General features: G+C 44.8%; 1 pseudogene; it reads left to right on the top strand.

Annotated features, from left to right (window-relative positions):
• The first annotated feature begins 4490 nt into the window (after positions 1-4490).
• Positions 4491-5727, top strand: LOC141171723 (ras GTPase-activating protein 3 pseudogene; annotated as a pseudogene).
• Positions 5728-21462: the final 15735 nt, after the last annotated feature.

Raw genomic sequence — 21462 nt, 5'->3', positions numbered from 1 at the left:
CAACCTGACAGGGGGACATGTAGAGCAAGGACAGCAGCACACAGAGGGAGGGAGGCATAGCACCACAACAGAACGAAGAAGCAGTGTGGTGGCATCAGATACAATGTGTGCAAGTGTTCCCCGTAACACCAACACGACGGAAGTTGCCAGTACAACTGTTAGGTCTTCCCGAGTCTGGTTGTTTTTTAAAGACTCCGCAGATAACCCGGAAAAAGGCTATTTTCACCATCTGCCAGGCCAGCATCAGCAGGAGTAGCAAAACTAGCAGCCTGATCACTACCAGCATGATCAGGCACATGACAGCAAAGCACCTGACTAGGTGGGCCAAACGCCAGGGTCTAGAAGCAGTGTCTGCAGCTGACACCACTGCTTGTTTTGCTGTTGTGCGTGTACGCCAATCCCCTGTCCATGGCATATGCGAAGATGCCTCCTGCCCTGCACCTGTCGTTGCACACTCTCAATTAGCATTATCAGCAAGTATGTCCACGTCCTTGTCCCAGGGCAGCGTTCAGTTGTCTCTACCCCAGCCCTTGGAACGCAAGTGCAAATACGCAGTCAACGCCCCACAAGGCACACTTCTAAATTCACATATTTCGCAAATGCTTGGGCTCGAAATGTTGCCTTTTAGGCTCGTGGAAATGGAAGCTTTCCGCAACCTGATGGCAGCACCCGTCCCTCGGTACTTGGTCACCAGCGGCCACTATTTTCTCCCGATGTGCCATCCGCGCATTAAACAAGCACGTGTCCCACAACAATAGCCATGCCCTCAACAACGCAGTTACATAGAAAGTCAACCTAACCATGGACACGTGGACAAGTTCTTGTGGGCAGGGTTGGTACATCTCGCTGACGGCACACTTGGTTAATATAGTGGAAGCCGGGTCCCAATCAGACCTTAGGATGGAACACGTCCCTCCCGACGCCGAGGATTGCGGGCCCTGGGTCAATCAGGGTTGCCCCCACTTTATATAGCTCCTGCACCTCCTCCTCCTCTTCAGCATCTATCTTCGAAAAGACAACAGTTGCAAGCTGGGAGCACTGCAGCACTGCCTTGGCCATGTGGCAACAGGCTGTGCTGAAGCTAATATGCTTAGGTGACAAACCGCACACCGCTGAAGAGTTATTGACAGTTCTGAAAGAGCAGGCAGATCTGTGGCTGACACTGATGAACCTACAGTCAGGCATGGTCGTGTGTGAAATTGGCCAGAACCTAGTGGCGGCTCTGAAGCGAGGCGAGCTCACACACGTACAATGCCTGGCCCATGTGCTTAACATCGTGGTTCAGCAGTTTCTCAAATTCAACCAGGATATGCCATATCTACTTGTCAAAGTATGCCGCGTGTGCCCATTTTAGAAAGTCAGCTAAAGCTTCCACTGCCCTTGTCGTGCTTCAGCAGAATTTGGAGCTTCCAGCTCACCGACTGTTTTTCGATTTCCCCACACTTTGGAACTCAATGTTGCAGATGTTGGGAAGGATTTGTGAGCAGCAGAGGGCAATTATTGACTACCAGCATCAACACTGCAGTCGGTATTCAGGTCAGCCTCCACACATAAGACCTCAGGAGTGGGCATGGATGTCAGACATCTGTGACATCCTCCAAAACTTTGAGGACTCCACCAAGATGATGAGCGGCGATGATGCCATAATTAGCGTCAACATCCCGCTTCTGTCTTCTGAAACGCTCACTGATCACAATTAAAGAGGAGGCATTGCAGGCGGAGCAAAATGAGATAGAGCAAGGAACCATACAGGGTGATTCCATGCAGCCCAGCCTCATCTCATCCCTATGTGGATTGGATGACAATGAGGAAGAGGAGGAGGAACAGGAGCTAGTTTCCTCCGTTATAGATGGTACTACCTGCACAACGGTCATACTGTCTGTTCAGCATGGATGGCCTGAGGAAAGGGAGGAGGAGGAGAAGGAGGAAGAGGAGGAGAGCATGGTCAGTCATCCTCTTGGTGAGGACATGGAAGTCTTGCCTGTTAGCACTCTAGCACACATGGCTGAGTTTATGTTACGCTGCCTTTCCCGCGACCCTCGCATTCTCCAAATTTTGGATGACAGTCAATACTGGTTGGCGACACTTCTAGACCCATGCTACAAGGAGAACTTTCTATCTCTTATTCCCGCAGCAGACAGGTCTGCTAAAATTGGGCAGTATCAGAAGGTGCTTGTTGCGGAATTATTAAAAAAAATTCCGTTATAACTGATAGGTGCATCCGCATGTCATCTGAAAAGGCGGACAGGCTGACTCTTATAAAAATGAACAAGGGCTGGATTAGGCCAGACTTCTCAACACCACAGATGATAGCAGCGTAACAAACTCAAACCCAGTGTCTTTTTTTTGATCCGTCTAACTCTATTTGCATGCACCTCTGTCTTCACACCCAGACATGGGTGTACGCTTCCTGATTTTGTCTATTTGCTCTTGTCCTCCTCCTTCTCCTCATCTTCATCCTCCACCACCATATCACCATATCTACCATATCAGCATATCCACGTTTCTTGTAAGGGGCATTGGAGTGCTTCCAAATTTTTGCCAGCCCTTGCATTCACTGCATAGGCAAACAGTATTTGAGACCCACTTGCTAATAATGGGAACCTTTTTTTTATGAGGCTCTCCTCAACGTCTTTGCAAGGGGCATTGGAGTGCCTCCAAACTTTTGGCAGCCGTTGCATTCACTGCATAGGCAATAACAGTATGGGAGACCCACTTCCTAATAATGGGAACATTTTTTTCATGAGGCCCTCCTCTACATCTCTTGCAAGGGACATTGGAGTGCCTCCAATTTTTGGCTGCCTTGCATTCCTTGCACGGGAGTATGGGAGACCCATTCCTTTCTAATGGAAACGTGTCGGTACTGAGGCCCAACTCTATGTGTCTTTAAATTGGTATTGGGGTTTTTCGCAAATTTTGGCACCCGTTGTACTCACTACATACCCCATAACTGTACAGTAGAGATGTTTCTTTGTAATGGGAACATGCCGTTACTGAGGCCCAACTCTATGTGTCTTTAAATTGGTATTGGGGTTTTTCCCAAATTTTGGCACCCGTTGTACTCACTACATACCCCATAACTGTACAGTAGAGATGTTTCTTTGTAATGGAAACATGCCGTTACTGAGGCCCAACTCTATGTGTCTTTAAATTGGTATTGGGGTTTTTCTCAAATTTTGGCAGCCCTTGCAGTCACTGCATGGGCTTTATCACTATAGGAGATCCACTCCTTTATAATGGGAACATTTTTTTTTTACTGAGGCCCTCCTGTATGTCTCTTCAAAGGGGTATTGGGGTGTGTCCAATTTTTTGGCAGGCCTTGCAATCACTGCAAACGCAATAACAGTATTGGAAACCCACTCGTTAATAATGGGAACAACAAAACATAGCTGGCTGATGGCTCTCTAACAATAGCAAGGGCCAACTGCTGGCCCTTTAAGAATAGTTAGGGCCACCTGATGGCCCTACAAAAAATAAGCTTTGTGACTTTCAGAGTCCCTCCATCATAAATGAAACAGGATGTGTCTGATCATGTCTCACACATCCCATGGCCAGATAAGATAGTAATATGTTAAAATGACATTTACTGGTGAATGTATTTTTCACCAATAAAAGCAATGCAAAAGTGCAAAAACGCATCAAAAACGCTATGTGTGAACATTGCCCAAGGTGTGGAGGAGCATTTTTGTTTTTGGCTATTTATTTTGCCTTATATACAAGTCATTACCCTGGAAAGGATGTTCCTTAACATTTTTCCCAGGAAAATCCGTTTTGGTTTCATTTTTGTATGTTCTATTTTGAGTCCGTAAAAGTGGCGTAACAACAACATTGTTGACAGCAGTGGCCTGGGAGTAAGAGATTCTTCTGGGGGTCTTCCCCATGCTTTTCCCACATCATTTGAGGCAGCAAAAAAACCCTAAATATCTTTGAACCTCTACAATATTTGACTGTAAGTGCTATGTTCTTTTATTTGTAGGCCTCATTGCATTTACAGTACACAGTTGAATGATGTGCATTACTAAAAGCTCTATCTTGGTCTCAGTTGTCCTATGCCTAAATCTGTTGATCCAGAACAGAAGAAGGCAAAAACCCCAGGAAACATTGTTACGCTCACGCTCGGACTGACTTGTGTGAGCGTGGTTAGTGGTCCCACTGGGCCACGAACCGAGGAGTGCCTGGAGGGGCGTGACTAGGGGCCTCGCCAGATCCAACCATGAACACACAGCGGCTAAATCGACTCTGTGGCCTGCGGATGGACGTGGGAGGTGGCCCAGGTGCTACTCCAGGTCAGACCCCAGTCACAGCTGTTGACCCACACCGGGGAATGCAGGAACGGGCAGGCATGGCTGGTATGCAGACAGGTGGGTACTGGCAGGCACGGCTGGTATGAAAACAGCTGGGTACTGGCAGGCACGGCTGGTATGCAGACAGGTGGGTACTGGCAGGCACGGCTGGTATGCAGACAGGCGGGAACTGGCAGGCACGGCAGTGGAGGAGGAAGGGATCCGTGTCTTTCAGAGCATCAGGATCAAGATAGGTGAAGCCAAAAATCTTCCTCCTTTTCCGGGGCCAAACAAAATGCGAGATTGTTACTGCACTGTGAACCTAGACCAAGAAGAAGTGTTCAGGACCAAGATCGTGGAGAAGTCTCTCTGTCCTTTTTACGGAGAAGATTTTTATTGTGAGATTCCAAGAAACTTTCGCCACCTCTCCTTTTACATAGTCGACAGAGATGTTTTTTCGCAGGGATTCCATCATGGGTAAAGTAGCAATACTAAAGGAAGATCTGTAAAAATATAACAACAGAGAAACCTGGTTTCAAGTCCTGCATGTGAACTCAGAAGTACAGGGAAAGGTTCACTTGGAGCTCAGGCTGAGTGAAGTTATTACAGACACTGGTTTTATCTGTCACAAGCTTGCAGTCCGAGTTTTAGAATGCTGAGGTTTACCTATTGTAAATGGACAGTGCGATCCCTATGCAACTGTAACTTTGCTGGGGCCAACAAGAACTAAGTCAAAGAAGACTAAAGTCAGAAAGAAGACGAACAACCCGTAGTTTGATGAAGTGTTTTATTTTGAGGTGACAAAGCCCAAAAAATCCCACTTTGAAATAGAAGAGGATGATGTAGACAAAATGGAGATACGAGGTGACCTATGGAATGCTAGTAATCTAAAATTTGGAGACAAGTTTCTTGGAGAACTTAAAATGCCACTGAAGGTCCTACGACAATCCAGCTGCTACGATGCATGGTACTTGCTTCAGCCCAGGGATAATGGCAAATCAGGCAAGCCTGAGGATCTCGGCTCACTAAGGCTCAATGTAGTTTACACTGAAGATCACGTCTTTTCAAGCGAGTACTACAACGACCCCAGAGACCTCTTATTAAAATCTGGAGATGCTGAGTCTGTTTCAGCATCTGCTGCACACTTGTTGGGTAAAGTCTGCAGAGAAAAACAGGAAGCTGCAATACCTCTGGTCTGTCTTTTTTTTTTCATTATGGCAAGATAGTGCCTTTCATCAGTGCCATTGCTAATGCTGAAGTGAACAGAACACAAGATCCAAATACCATTTTCAGAGGGAATTCATTGACCTCCAAATGCATTGATGAGACCATGAAACTAGCTGGAATGCATTATCTTCAAGTTACACTAAAGCCTATTATAGATGAGATCTGCGAGTTACATAAACCCTGTGAGATTGATCCCGTCATAGAGACAAACAGGTAACGGGCTAGGTCACAGTTCAGACAGGAACTGAACCAGGAACAAGATACAGGAACAAGCCTGGAAACTCAGCCCCCAGCGTGGCGGAAACAGACTAGAAGTCACAGATACAGGTAATGGGCCTTGGTATACAGCCCCTAGGGTGGCAGAAACAGAAAAGATGCAGGACATGACCTGGCAGCTCAGTTGCACAGAACACACTGAAAGAAAGTGTTGATCAGGCACCTCCTACTGGGTGGAGTGGGTTTAAGTATCCAGTGACTCACAGCAATAGGCTGGGGACACATTAGGACTGCGCACACTGTAACTTTAAGAATCAGGCAGTAATCGCGCCGCCGCCCTAAGCAATCAGACAAGAGACATGCACACAGCAAGTACTGGAGCAAAGTGTGCAGCCTGGATTCATAGGAAAGTTGGCAGTCTTGCATTGTGGGAGATTGTAAGCCATGCCAGCACGCCGCCAGGGATGTTACACACATTCAGTCAATTTGCTTCACGGGAAAAATTCCTTCTTGACCCCGAGAAAAGGCGATCAGTCCTAGAGCCCTGGATCAAACCTAATTATGATACTAGTTATGTAATTATTATTATCGTATTAAATGTACTACTATAGGCAAAATATTTTGTCTAATTTAACTGTAGCCCACAATGTTAAGTGTATCGAGGAAATCGTCCAGCAACTTTTTTAAAGCTGTTAGAGTGTCGGCCATTACTACCTCTTGTGGTAGGGAATTCCACAGTCCAGCTACTCTTACTGTAAAGAAACCTTTCCTGTTTAGGTGTCGGAATTGCCTTTCTTATACCTGTAATGAGTGCCCCCTGGTCCATAGTATAGTCTTAGGAAGGAAGAAGTCATGTGCTAGTCCTTTGTACTGACCACACATATATTTATACATATAAATGAGATCTCCTCTGAGGCGTCATTTTTCTAAGCTAAGCAGACTCAACTGTTTCAACCTCTCATCCCAGGAAAGGCCTTTCATCCCTTGTAATAATCTAGTTACCCGCCTTTGAACTGACTAACTTCTGAGTATCCTTTTTAACCGCTTCCAGACCGCCCACTGTACATAAACGTCGGCGCTGCCTGGGCTCTGTGCAGCGCCGACGTTTATGAAAGGTCGGTGGTCCCACAGCCCTCAGGACCACCAGGGTCCTGCAAGCACTGCGCGTGCGGTGCAGAGCGACAGCTCTGACAGGGGACATCATCGGGACCTGATTGGATCAGGTCCCAATGATGTTAACCCTTTGCCTTCTTCTATATGCTATTCTATAGTGATGGCGGCATTTAGAAGATAGTGAGAGGAGAGGGGGTTGTCCACTTACCTCTCTGACGGCCCCCTGATGTCTGACAGGACCTTCCGTTGTCATGGCAGCAGGAGGTCACATGACCGCCTCTGGATCTGCCATATATGGTGTCCTGCTAGACTCAGCCTGCAGCTGAAATCTAGCAGGAGACACTGACTGTGAAACTATCAGCAAAGTTCTCATGCAATGCAATACATGTCTATTGCATTGCATGAGAACAGTGATTAGAAAAATAAAAATTAATGTCCCATACAGGACTAAGTAAAAATGTAAAAAAAAAGTCTAAAAAATGTTTTCAAACTGTTAAAAAAAATCACAAAATAAATAAATAAAATATTAAATCAATAAATCTGTATATTTATGCAAAAACAAAAAAAGTACACATATTTGGTATCGCCGCGTCCGAAACAACCTGATCTATAAAACTGTCACACTAATTAACTCCTTCTGTGCACACCGTAATAAAAATAAATAAAAAATGGAGCAAAAAACTATGCTTTTTCATCATATCGCCAAGCAAAAAGTGGAAAAAAATGCGACCAAAAAACAAAATGGAAATAAAAATGGTACCGCTGAAAATGTCATCTAGTTCCACAAAAAAAAGCCGCCATACAGCTCCATCAGCCGAAAAATAAAAAAGTTATAGCTCTCAGAATAAAGCGATGCAAAAAAATATTTTTTCTATAAAATTGTTTTATTGTGTAAAAACGCCAAAACATAAAAAAAATATACGGTAAGTGTAGTATCGCTGTAAATGTACTGACCCGAAGGATAATGCTGCCTTATCACTTTTACCACACGCAGAACGGCATAAAAAAAACTCAAAAAACAATTCCTGAATTGTTGGTCTTTGTTAATTTTACCTCCCAAAAAACGGAATAGAAAGCGATCAAAAAATGTCACGTACTTAAAAATGGTACCAATAAAAATGTCAACTCGTCCGGCAAAAAACAAGCCATCACATGACTCTGTCGGCCGAAATATGGAAAAATTATAGCTCTCAAAATATGGCGATGCAAATACTAGATTTTGCAAAAAAACCCGATATAAATGTGGTATCTCTGTAATCGCACCGACCCGAAGAATAAAGTAATCTCATCACTTATACCGCACGATGAACGGCGTAAAAAATAAATAAAACCAATTCTTCACCTGCTACTGATTTGTTTATTATGTCTCCCAAAGATCGAAATAAGGCTCTAGTCACATTTATCCTGCGCTCTGCGCTGAGCACTTACACCAGAGTTTCTGTGTAAATCTCTGAAATACGTGATTCAGACGGAACCCATGACAGAAGATTCCCTGTAATGAGGCAGATATAGGCCACTGTGGATGCCGTCTGGCCTGTGATCCCACAGTGTGAGTTTTTTAGGCGTGCATAAAAGTGCGGTTGGCCACAGTTTTGTGCACTTCAGAAAAAAAGGAAACCGCTAAACAGAGGCCAGATGGACTCCAGAGTAACTCTGCTGCCTCATTACAGTGAATGGATCCTGCAGGGGTTTCATCTGAATTACATCACTTGGAAATTTAGATGGAAACCCCGATGGAAGTGCTCAGCCTAGAGCGCCGGATAAATGTTACGTAAAATGTTCCCAATAAAAGCTTCAACTCAGTCCTCAAAAAGCTAGTCCCCACTCTGGTCCGTTATCTGTTAAAAACATAAGGTACTTCCAAGTTACTGGTAGCAGAAAGGCTCTGGAAAAGCGCAATGGCCCTTGCCCCCCCAAAAGAAATTCAGAAAATTTTGTGCTCCCAAATCCAAATGCCTATTCTACAATAATTTGTTCTCCAATTGTCAAATAGTGCTCCGTCCCTCCCAGATCTCGCCGTATGGCTAAGCGGTACGATACAGCCACATATGAGGTATTGCCACTTTTAGAAGAAATTGTGTGACACATTTCGGCACCATTTTTACCCATTGCCCTGTGTGAAAATGTAAAATCTGAGGGTAAAATTTTTTTTGTGGTAAAAATATAATTATGTTTTCTTCACTGCCCAATGGTATAAATTTAAAAATTAAAAAATGCTCACTACTTCCCTAGATGAATTCCTTGAGAGGTGTAGTTTACAAAATGGGGTCACTTGAGGGGGTTTCTGCTGTTTCGGCATGTCAGCGACTCTTCAAATGTGACATGGTGTCTGCAACCTATCCCAGCCAACATAGCGCTCCTTTCTCTTCCGAACCCTGCCGTACACCAAAGCAGTGGTTTTCCCCCACATATGGGGTATCAGCGTACTCAGGTGAAATTGCAAAACAAATTTCATGGTGCAATTTCTCTTGTTATCCTTATGATAATGCAAAATTAGGGGATGAAAAACATTTTTTGTGGGAAAAATGTGAAAATTTTATTTTTACGGCTCAATATTATAAACTTCTGTGAAGCACCTGGGGGTGCAAGGTGCTCACCACACATCTAGATAAGTTCCCTAAGGGGTCTAGTTTCCAAAATGGTGTCAATTGTGGGGGGTTTCCACTGTTTAGGCACATTAGGGGCTCCCCAAATGCGACATGGCGTCCGCTAATTATTCAAACAAATTTTACATTCAAAAAGTCAAATAGCGCTCCTTCCCTTCCGAACCCTGCAGTGTACCCAAACAGTGGTTTTCCCCCAAATATGGGGTATCGGCATACTCAGGAGAAATTGCAAAGCAAATTTCATGGTGCAATTTATCCTGTTACCCCTATGATAATGAAAAATTAGGGGATGAAAAACATTTTTGTGGGAAAAATGTGAAAATTTTATTTTTATGTCTCAATATTATAAACTTCTATGAAGCACCTGGGGGTGCAAGGTGCTCACCACACATCTAGATAAATTCCCTAAGGGGTCTAGTTTCCAAAATAGTGTCACTTGTGGGGGGTTTCCACTCTTTAGGCACATCAGGAGCTCTCCAAATGCAACATGGCATCCGCTAATTATTCAAACAAATTTTATATTCAAAAAGTCTAATGGCACTCCTTCCCTTCCGAACCCTGCAGTGCGCCCAAACAGTGGTTTTCCCTCACATATGGGATATCAGCACGCTCATAAGAAATCGCACTACAAATTGTGTAGTCCATTTTTTCCTGTTACCCTTGTGAAAATAAAAAAATTGGGTCTAAAGTAACATTTTTGTGAAAAACATTTAAATGTTCATTGTTTTCTTCCACATTCCAAAAATTCCCGTGAAACACCTGAAGGGTTAATAAACTTCTTAAATGTGGTTTTGAGCACCTTGAGGGGTGCAGTTTTTAGAATGGTGTCCCTTTTGGGTAAAATGTTTTTGTAAATTTTGTTGGAAAAATGAGAAATCGCTGGTCAACTTTTAACCCTTATAGCTTCCTAACAAAAAAAAATTTGGGTTCCAAAATTGTGCTAATGTAAAGTAGACATGTGGGAAATGTTATTTATTAACTATTTTGTGTGACATATCTCTCTGATTTAAGGGCATAAAAATTCAAAGTTTGAAAATTGCAAAATTTTCTAAATTTTCGCCAAATTTCCGATTTTTTCACAAATAAACGCAAGTGATATCGAAGAAATTTTACCACAATCATGAAGTACAATATGTCACGAAAAAACAGTCTCAGAATCAGGGGAATCCGTTGAAGCGTTCCAGAGTAATTACTTCATAAAGTGACAGTGGTCAAAATTGAAAAAATTGGCCTGGTCACGAAGGCAAAAACAGGCTCTGGCGCGAAGTGGTTAAAATGTGGAGCCAAAAACTGGATACTATATTCCAGATGTGGCCTCACCAGTTATTTATAAAGGGATAGCAGTACATTGGGATTGCGGGATTTTGTTTCTCTTTTTATACTTCCTAACATCTTGTATGCTTTTGCGGTTGCTGCTTGACATGGAGTACTGCTGCTCAGCTTACTTGTAATCAGAATACCCAAGTCCTTCTCCTGTTCTGTAGTCCTGAGTATACTCCCATTTAATATGTATGCAGCAATAGGATTACTCCGTCCTAGGTGCATTACTCTACATTTATCTACATTAAACCTCATCTGCCAAGTGTTTGCATATTCAGTCATCTTATCCAGATGGGTTCCATGTATAATAGAAAGGGGGGATGTATGCCAGGATGGGGGATATTATCAGAATTGGGGGACATTACCCCTATACCATTGTCAGCAGCAGACTCCCTCCCCCTTAACAGTGCATCGTGACCACATTTTTTGCTTACATTTTTTTTCTATTTTCCTCCTCTAAAACCTAAGTACTTCTTATGGTTCGGTGCGTCTTATAGTCTGAAAAATACGGTAGTTGTGCTCCAGCAGATAGTATAATACAATATTGATATAATGTTTGAGTTCACTAGAATATGTACTGTAATTATCTAGATGGTATTGAACAGCTGTAATTGTAAGTGAATGTGGAATGCAGGAATACAAATTAGAGAAGCGTGGCAAAAGTTAAGGGCATCTAGGATGTCGGAAACACGTCAGTTATTTAAAGAAATAAAATAGTGCTTTTTTAACCTGTGGAAGTGTCGCTCTTTTCACTTTTCCATTGTTGCTGAGTCACACCAGCTAGAGTCATGGCACCCACCAGTTTTCTTCCCATGGACTTCCAACTCACAAAGCGTGGTAAGCTCTGAATCCTTTTTTCTATAATACTATTTATAGGTTTCTGCAATCTGGATAAATGCTGGGAACTTTCTACAAATGGTGGAAATTATATCCAAGTTGGACTCTATGGTTGATTTAGATTACAAGCCATTTATTTTCTCAAGTAAATTGCACACAGCATGACTTCTATCTCAATATTATAACCAGCAATATCTTGAATATTGAGGTATTATGTGACTTGTGCATATCTCTTATACTATCAACAGCTGTGACATTATAACTCACGGGTATCTTCAAGCTGAGTAAAATACGTGTGAGGATAATTTACAGTGCCTTGGGAAAGTATTTGGCCCCCTTGAACTTTTCTACCTTTTGCCACATTTCTGGTTTCAAACTTGAAGATATAATATTCTAATTTTTTGCGGGAAGAATCAACAACAAGTGGGACACAATCGTGAAGTGGAACGAAATTTATTGGATATTTGAAACTTTTTTAAAAAAAATTAAAAACTGAAAAGTGGGGCGTGCAATATTATTCGGCTCCCTTGAGTTAATACTTTGTAGCACCACCTGTTGCTGCAATTACCGCTGCAAGTTACTTGGGGTATGTCTCTATCAGTTTTGCACATCGAGAAGCTGAAATTCTTGCCCATTCTTTCTTGCAAAACAGCTCAAGCTCAGTGAGGTTGGATGGAGGGCGTTTGTGAACAGCAGTTTTCAGCTCTTTCCACAGATTCTCGATTGGATTCTGGTCTGGACTTTGACTTGGCCTTTCTAACACCTGGATACGTTTATTTTTGAACCATTCCATTGTAGATTTTGCTTTATGTTTGGGATCATTGTCTTGTTGGAAGATAAATCTCCGTTCCAGTCTCAGGTCTTTTGCAGACTCCAACAGATTTTCTTCCAGAATGGTCTTGTATTTGGCTCCGTTTATCTTCCCATCAATTTTAACCATCTTCTCAGTCCCAAATCATGATGCTGCCACCACCATGTTTGACAGTGGGGATGGTGTTTTGAGGGTGATGAGCTGTGTTGCTTTTACGCCAAACATATCGTTTTGCATTGTGGCCAAAAAGTTCGATTTTGGTTTCATCTGACCAGAGCACCTTATTCCACATGTTTGGTGTGTCTCCCAGGTGGCTTGTGGCAAACTTCAAACGAGACTTTTTATGGATATCTTTGAGAAATGGCTTTCTTCTTGCCACTCTTCCATAAAGGCCAGATTTGTGCAGTGTATGACTGATTGTTGTCCTATGGACAAACACTCTCACCTCAGCTGTAGATCTCTGCAGTTCATCCAGAGTGATCATGGGCCTTTTGGCTGCATCTGTGATCAGTCTTCTCCTTGCTCGAAATGAAAGTTTAGAGGGACGGCCGGGTCTTGGTAGATTTGCAGTGGTCTGATACTCCTTCCATTTTAATATGATCGCTTGCATAGTGCTCCTTGAGATGTTTAAGAGTTGGGAAATCTTTTTGTATCCAAATCTGGCTTTAAACTTCATCACAACAGTATCTCGGACCTGCCTGGTGTGTTCCTTGGTCTTCATGATGCTCTCTGCACTTGAAACAGAACCCTGAGACTATCACAGAGCAGGTGCATTTATACGGAGACTTGATTACTCACATGTGGATTCTATTTATCATTACCAGTAATTTAGGACAACACTGGATCATTCAGAGATCCTCACTGAACTTATGGAGTGAGTTTTCTGCACTGAAAGTAAAGGGGCCTAATAATATTCACGCCCCACTTTTCAGTTTTTAATTTTTTTAAAAAGTTTAAAATATCCAATAAATTTCGTTCCACTTCACGATTGTGTCCCACTTGTTGTTGATTCTTCCCCAAAAAATAGAATTTTATATCTTTATGTTTGAAGCCAGAAATGTGGCAAAAGGTAGAAAAGTTCAAGGGGACCAAATATTTTCACAAGGCACTGTACCATAATAACTAGCATCAAACATATATCGGTGTGCAGTTACTGTAACATATCTAATGGTAAGACACAATAGTACATAGCAATAATATCACATCATATATAGTACAACCTATGACAAAACATAATTATGGTACATGATAAGCATCTGACTTCTGACATTTGCAATGTTATGTCAGACTCTCGAGTTGTTCAAAACCTAATTTGTGTAGATTTCATTGATATCTTGGATATGATAATTGCATTATGATAAATTCAAGGGTAAGTCATACCTAATTCAAAGTACTAAATATGATATAGACATATCATCTGTTAATCATTAGTCTTTATATATGATTTCACTAACTTGACCAAAAGTTCAAAAAACCCAACAAAAGAAATGCAGGGCTGATAAAATAGCATGATGAAGCTTCTACAGATTTCTCACCAACACAACCTTGCTGCAGATCAAAAATATATTCCACTATATTCAAAGCAAGTTCACACTGGCGCACATGAGAACAGGTGAATCCTCCGATGGACCCCTATGCAGAAGTGAGCTTTCAGACCACCTGCATGAGCAGTTGATGGCAAAATATACTTGATTCACTATGTACAGACTAAAACAGCATATCATTCATTTAACAAATCACCCAGTTAATTCATATAGAAGCATGGGTACATTTGCAAATGAGGGTATTGTAATATTTGCATCTAGCTAAAAAGTGGACTCTCCGAATTAATGTTTCTAGTGACCCCTTTGCACCCTAGTCCAGCACAGTTTTAAAGGTCCTTTATTGAACTGAGGTCTAAAAAATTTAAGGGCCATTACAGTAATGCAATTGTCATTAAACCTACTTGACATAACATGAAATGATGTGGCTTTCAGAAGAATTTCTAGAAACATATTCTTTGTGGAGTTTTTTAGTTGAGTAAACTCTGCTTAAATTTGAAAATGTCTAACAATTACACACCCGTGACTGGATATCAAAATATAATATTTAATTAGGATTGCTGCTTTCAACAAGTGGAACAACAGTACAAGTCCTCTTCCTCTTTGAAGAAACTATTTGTACATTTAAATTCTCAAGGAGCATTGCATGGCCAATTAGTCTCCTTACGCCAACTCATTGCTGTCCACAAGGAGAAGCTTTAGCCATAAGACCTCTCTCTGAGCCCTTTCACTCAGTCAAGTCAGAAGTCCTGCTTTGCACGCAGATATATATATATACATATACAGTTGTGCTCAAAAGTTTACATACCCTGGCAGAATGTTTCCTTTCATGGCCTTGTTTCAGAGAATATGAATGATAACAAAAAAAACTTTCTCCACTCATGGTTATTGGTTAGGTGAAGCCATTTATTGTCAAACTACTGTTTTCTCTTTTTAAATTTTAATGATAACCAAAAACATCCAAATGACCCTGATCAAAAGTTCACATACCCTAGTGATTTTGGCCTGATAACATGCACAGAATTAGGCACAAATGGGTTTGAATGGCTACTAAAGATAACATCCTCATCTGTGACCTGTTTGCTTGTAATCAGTGTGTGTGCATAAAAGCTGAGTGAGTTTCTGGGGTCCAGACAGACTTTTTCATCTTTCATCCAGCCACTGATGTTTCTAGATTGTGAGTCATGGGCAAAGCAACAGAATTGTCAACGGATCTAAGGGAAAAGGTAGTTGAACTGTATAACACAGAAAAGGGATGCAAAAAAATATCCAAGGAATTGATAATGCCAGTCAGCGACGTTCAAACTGTGATTAACAAATGGAAAATGAGGGGCTCTGTAGAAACCAAACCATGGTAAGGTAGACCAACAAAAATTTGGCCACAACTGCTAGGAAAATTGTTCGGGATGCAAAGAAAAACCCACAAATAACATCAGCTGAAATTCAGGACTCTCTGAAAACTAGCGGTGTGACTGTTTTAAGATGCACAATATCTCGCCTACAATACGCCAAACAGCACAGAGACAAGCCTCAAAACTTCTGGAACAAGGTAATTTGGAATGATGAGAACAAAATTGAACGTTTTGGCCACAACCATAAATGTTACATTTGAGGAGCGGTCACCAATGCCTATGAAGAAAGGAACACCATTCCTACAATAAAACACGGAGGTGGATCGCTGATGTTTTGGGGATGTGTGAGCTACAAAGCACACGAAATATGGTAAAAGTTGAAGGAAAGATGAATGCAGCACGTTATCAGCAAATACTGGAGGCAAATTTGTACTCATCAGCCCAGAAGCTGCGCATGGGACATACTTTGACGTTCCAACATGACAAAGATCCAAAACACAAGGCCAAGTCGACCTGTCATTGGCTACAGCAGAACAAAGTGAAGGTTCTGGAGGGGCCACCTCAGACTCCTGACCTCAATATCACTGAGCCACTGTGGGGAGATCTCAAGAGCACAGTTCATGTTAGACAGCCCAGGAATTTACAGGAACTGGAGACTTTTTGGCAAGAAGAATGGGCAGCTTTATCATCTGAGAAAATAAAGAATCTCATCCACGACTACCACAAAAGACTTCAAATGACAAAGTTAGAGGTAGGTGGAAGGTCCTTAAAGATGATTTCAGGCAATTAGGCTGCAATCTTAAAGCAAGGACCTCCAAGGTGGTATTCTCTGAAATACTGCCTTTACCACGTGCCACGCCAGAGAGGCAACGGGAGATTAGGGTGTTAAATAAGTGGCTCTGGAATTGGTGTAGGAAGGAAGGTTTTGGGTTCCTGGAGAACTGGGCCGACTTCTCAGTTGGCTACAGGTTCTACGCTAGGGACGGGCTGCACCTCAATGGGAAGGGTGCAGCTGTCCTGGGGAAGAAAATGGCTGCTGTTCAAATTACTAGACTTAGACCCAGGTCTCAGGGGCCAGGAAAAATCCTTTTTTTTCATCTAAATCCTATTTTTTTTCCTCAGTCAGACTGTACAAATACCAGTCTTATTAACTGTTTGATATTCCCTCTCCCCCCCAAAAAAAAATTGAGTGTGTCTGTGAGTGTTCAGACACAAATATATCTGTTTGAAAGAGTCTGGTTTTGGCCAGATAACTAGAACTATGGTTTTGCAGATCCACGGTTCAAATCTCTCTGCTCCTATTTACTAATGGTACGTGACTCAGCTTTCCCATCCTGACTTCCATGCAGACTTCTCCATACCTCTCTGCTCCTATTTACTAATGGTACGTGACTCAGCTTTCCCATCCTGACTTCCATGCAGACTTCTCTATACCTCTCTGCTCCTATTTACTAATGGTACGTGACTCAGCTTTCCCATCCTGACTTCCATGCAGACTTCATTATACCTCTCTGCTCCTATTTACCAATGGTACGTTCTTCAAGTTACACCAGCTACCCCCCACTTTCATTTATGACCTTGTTTACTTAGCCTTTGACTATCCAGCATCTGGTTCAGCCTTAATCAGCTGATCAAGATGAGCACAGAACACTCCCCTCTAGTTCACAGCTGAATGCATTCTGTTACAAATATATTATGGGCCAGGAGTCTGTTAGACTTTAGTCTGTGTCCATCACCTTAAGTGTCCATTGCTTAAGTGTGAGAAATATGAATTAATTCTGAATTGAACCTGAAGTGAACTGAAGGTAACTGGATACTAAGTCACAGAAAACAATGTTTGTGTTTGTTTTCACTCTCACCCCCTTAATCCTTCACCTTTTCCAACCACCGCTAATCCCTACACCTAGTAATGAACTTTTCATCTCTCCCTCCATTCTCCCCACCCATCTCACCTACTCTTCAGAGCTATTCCTCAACATACAATCCTTTGTCTCCAAACACAGACAGCCACCTCATGCCCTCTCCTGTTCCCACCAACTAACGCTTTCTCTGCTCTTCCTCACTGCCGGCGACTACTCTCTACATCCCGGCCCTCCTCTCCACATCCCTACAATAACCTCCACCTCCTACCCACGATCTATCCCAAACTCTCGTAATCCTTCTAACCTTATACCCATCCGCCCAGCCCCCGCTACCCCAGTCCCTCTAACAGGAGCTCTATGGAACGCTCGCTCCGTCTGAAACAAACTTTCCTACATTCACGACCTCTTCATCACTAACAAGCTTTCCTTCCTCTGCATCACTGAAACCTGGCTCACCCCCTCTGACACGGCCTCTCCTGCTGCACTTTCGTATGGCGGAATCCGCCTCTCCCATACCCCCCACTCCACCAGCAAGCACAGTGGAGGAATAGGTTTCCTCCTCTCAGATAACTGCTCCTTCACCCATATCCCACTGCCGCCCTCAATTACTCTCCCCTCTTTTGAAGTGCACTGCGTGCACATCTGCTCCCCCTCCGACCACCAACTGGCTGTCATTTACCGCCCCGCAAGATCAACCACCACTTTCTTTGACCACTTCACCACTTGGCTACTTCATTTCTTCTCCGTTGACATCCCCACTATCCTCATGGGCGACTTTAACATCCCCATTGACACTTCTCTCTCAGCTGCCTCTAAGCTTCTATCCCTCACTTCCTCCTTCGGGCTTACTCAGTGGTCTTCCACACCCACCCACAAAGATGGCCACACACTGGACCTCATCTGCACCCACCTCTGTTCCCTATCTAACCTCTCTAACTCACCTCTTCCTCTCTCTGACCACAATCTACTTACATTATCTACCCTCTCCTCTCCAGGGCAACAATCCCCATGTAACAGGTCTGGGAGGCGGAACCTCTGAGCAACTTATACAAGGGGGCGGTCCTTGTAAGGAAGCGGGTGGCGACCAGGGAAGACAGGCAGGTAGTCACAGCAGGTGACCGCGACAGTCTCTGGGTAAACGGGCAGGAGGTCACAGCAAGTGACCGGGGCAGTCTCTGGGTGAACGGGCAGGAGGTCACGGCAAGTGACCGGGACAGTCTCTGGGTGAACGGGCAGGAGGTCACGGCAAGTGACCGGGACAGTCTCTGGGTAAAGGGTAGGTACGACCTGTGACGGCTGAGCCTCCAGGTAGGCTAGCAGGCAGATGGCAGATGTGTGCTCCCAGGTGAGCAGGCGAGAGTCTCTGGATAAGCAGGTGGTCACAGCATGTGACGGCGGAGCCTCCAGGTAGGCTAACAGGCAGGTAGCAGATGAGCGCTCCCAGGTGAGCGGGCAAGAGTCTCTGGACTGGCAGGGGGTCACAGCACGTGACGGCGGAGCCTCCAGGTAGGCTAGCAGACAGGTAGCAGATGAGCGCTCCCAGTTGAGCGGGCAAGAGTCTCTGGACTGGCAGGTGGTCACAGCACGTGACGGCAGAGCCTCCAGGTAGGCTAGCAGACAGGTAGCAGATGAGCGCTCCCAGGTGAGCGGGCAAGAGTCTCTGGATTGGCAGGTGGTCACAGCACGTGACGACGGAACCTGCAGGTAGGCTAGCAGGCGGGTAGCAGGTGGGCACTCCCAGGTGAGCGGGCAAGCTGGTCCATAGACAGACTGACAGGTGTCGGAAGGCAGACCGTCGGACCTCAGGCTAGCAAGCAGGTAAGCGGATAACAGGCAGGAATCAGACAGCAATCTGGCAGGAAACTGGCAGGTAACTGGAAATGGGACCTGAGGGCTGAAGCAGAGTAGAGAACAGTGCAACAACATTGCTCGGGCACCTCCATTTTGGAGGAGGTGCCTTATATATGGTGAAGTCCTCCGGCCATTGGCCGGGAACTCCTTAGGACGGCGCGCGCGGCCCCTTTAAGAGGGGGGGAGCGCGCGCGCGCCCTAAGCACCGTGGCCGGAAAGGAGCGCGCGCTGCAAGCAGAGCGGGAGGAGGATGCCGGGCTCGGAGCGGAGAGGTGAGGGGAACAGCGTCCCTGCCTAGCAGAGGGCAGGGACACCAACGCTACAGTACCCCCCCCTTTAAGCCCCCCCTTTTTTAGGCCAGACAGAAATTTAGCAAGGATGAGAGGGGCATGGATGTTCTCCCGGGGCTCCCACGTTCTCTCTTCAGGACCAAACCCCTTCCAATCTACTAGAAAAAGGTCTTTCCTCTTACCCTTTTTGTGGGCAGAATGTTCTCTACCTCAAACTCGTTTTCAGTGGAAACCGGAGCAGGAGGCGTACCTGTAGACTTGGAAAAAGAGTTAAGTACCATGGGTTTGAGGAGAGATACATGGAAGGAGTTAGGGATCCGCAAGTTGGCCGGGAGTTTCAATTTATAGGCCACCGGGTTGATCTGACTGATGACCTCCAGAGGACCCATGAACCAAGGCCCTAACTTATAGGAAGGAATCTTGAGCCGGACATACTTGGATGAGAGCCAGACCTTATCCCCTGGACGGAATTGAGGAGGATCCAGACGTTTTTTGTCAGCATGTCTTTTCATACGCTTGGACGACTGAAGGAGTGCGGACCGGGTACTCTCCCACAAGGAGGAAAATTTGTTAACAAGAGATTCCGCAGCCGGATTATCCACCGAGGTGGAGACGGAAAATGGGATCCAAGGATGCTGACCGAAGACTACAAAAAACGGGGATTTGGAGGAAGATTCGCTCTCGTGATTGTTGTAAGAGAATTCGGCCCATGGCAGGAGATCCACCCAGTCAAAATGGTGGGCATTAACGAAGTGCCGGAGGTAACTGGTCAGGATCTGATTGATCCGCTCCACTTGACCATTAGACTGTGGGTGGTAAGCGGAGGAGAAGTCCAGGGTGACGTCTAGCAATTTACAAGTGGCTCTCCAGAAACGTGAGGTGAACTGTACCCCACGATCCGACACGATGTGGAGGGGCAGGCCATGAAGACGGAAGATGTGGCGGATAAAGTCTTTAGCCAGCTCGGGTGCAGACGGGAGGCCTGGCAGGGGAATAAAGTGAGCCATCTTGGAAAAGCGGTCAGCGACCACCCAAATGACCGTACAACCGGCAGAGACGGGGAGATCAGTTATGAAGTCCATAGCAATATGTTGCCAGGGGGCAGCAGGCACAGGAAGCGGAAGGAGGCGACCGGCTGGCAGGTGTCTCGGGACTTTGTTGCGGGCGCAGGACACACAGGCAGAAACAAAGTCTATTACGTCCTTGTGCAGGGAGGCCACCAGTAGTGCCGGGTAATAAGCTGGAGGGTCTTTTTCTGACCGGCGTGGCCAGCTAGTTTAGACGAATGGCCCCAGTGTAGGATTTTCTCCCGATCAGGTACTGAAACGAACGTCTTACCGGGAGGGAGACGATTTAGACTCACGGGAGCCACTTGCATTACTCTGGCGGGTTCGATGATATGTTTGGGTTCTTCCTCAAGATCGGACACCAGAAAGGATCGGGACAAGGCGTCTGCTTTGATGTTTTTGTCAGCCGGGCAAAAATTAAGAACAAAATCAAAGCGAGCAAAAAACAAGGACCACCGGGCTTGGCGCGGGTTAAGTCTCTGGGCATGCTGGAGGTAAGCCAAGTTCTTGTGGTCAGTGTAGATTATTACCGGGTGAAGGGCCCCCTCGAGTAGGTAACGCCACTCCTCCAATGCCAGCTTGATGGCCAATAACTCTCGGTCTCCTATGGAATAGTTGCGCTCAGAAGAGGAGAAGAGTTTGGAGAAGAAGCCACGAGTTACCATTCTCCCGGAAGACGATTTTTGGGTAAGTACCACTCCGGCTCCAGAGGAGGAGGCGTCAAATTCCAGGAAGAACTGCTTGTTGCCGTCCGGGCGATGCAGCACCGGGGCGGAAGAGAAGGCCTGTTTTAAGGAAAGAAAGGCCTCCTCTGCTTCGGGCGGCCACTCTCTGGGATTAGTGCCCTTACGGGTGAGCTCGGAAATTGGGGCAGTCCGGGAAGAGAAGTGCGGTATGAAGAGGCGGTAGTAGTTGGCGAAGCCCAGGAACCGCTGAATAGCCTTCAACCCCTCCGGTCGAGGCCATTTCTCGATGGCAGACAGTTTCTCTGGATCCATTCGGAGGCCGGTCTGAGAAATAATGTAGTCCAAAAACGGAAGCGAGGTCTGCTCAAAGAGGCACTTCTCATATTTAGCGAAGAGGTGA

The sequence above is a fragment of the Phyllobates terribilis genome, unplaced genomic scaffold, assembly GCF_046119375.1.
Source record: "Phyllobates terribilis strain yellow unplaced genomic scaffold, ASM4611937v1 Scaffold_12__6_contigs__length_324123572, whole genome shotgun sequence".
NCBI lineage: Eukaryota > Metazoa > Chordata > Amphibia > Anura > Dendrobatidae > Phyllobates > Phyllobates terribilis.
The sequence above is the reverse complement of the archived record's forward strand: the minus strand, read 5'-3'. Positions and strand labels throughout refer to the sequence as shown.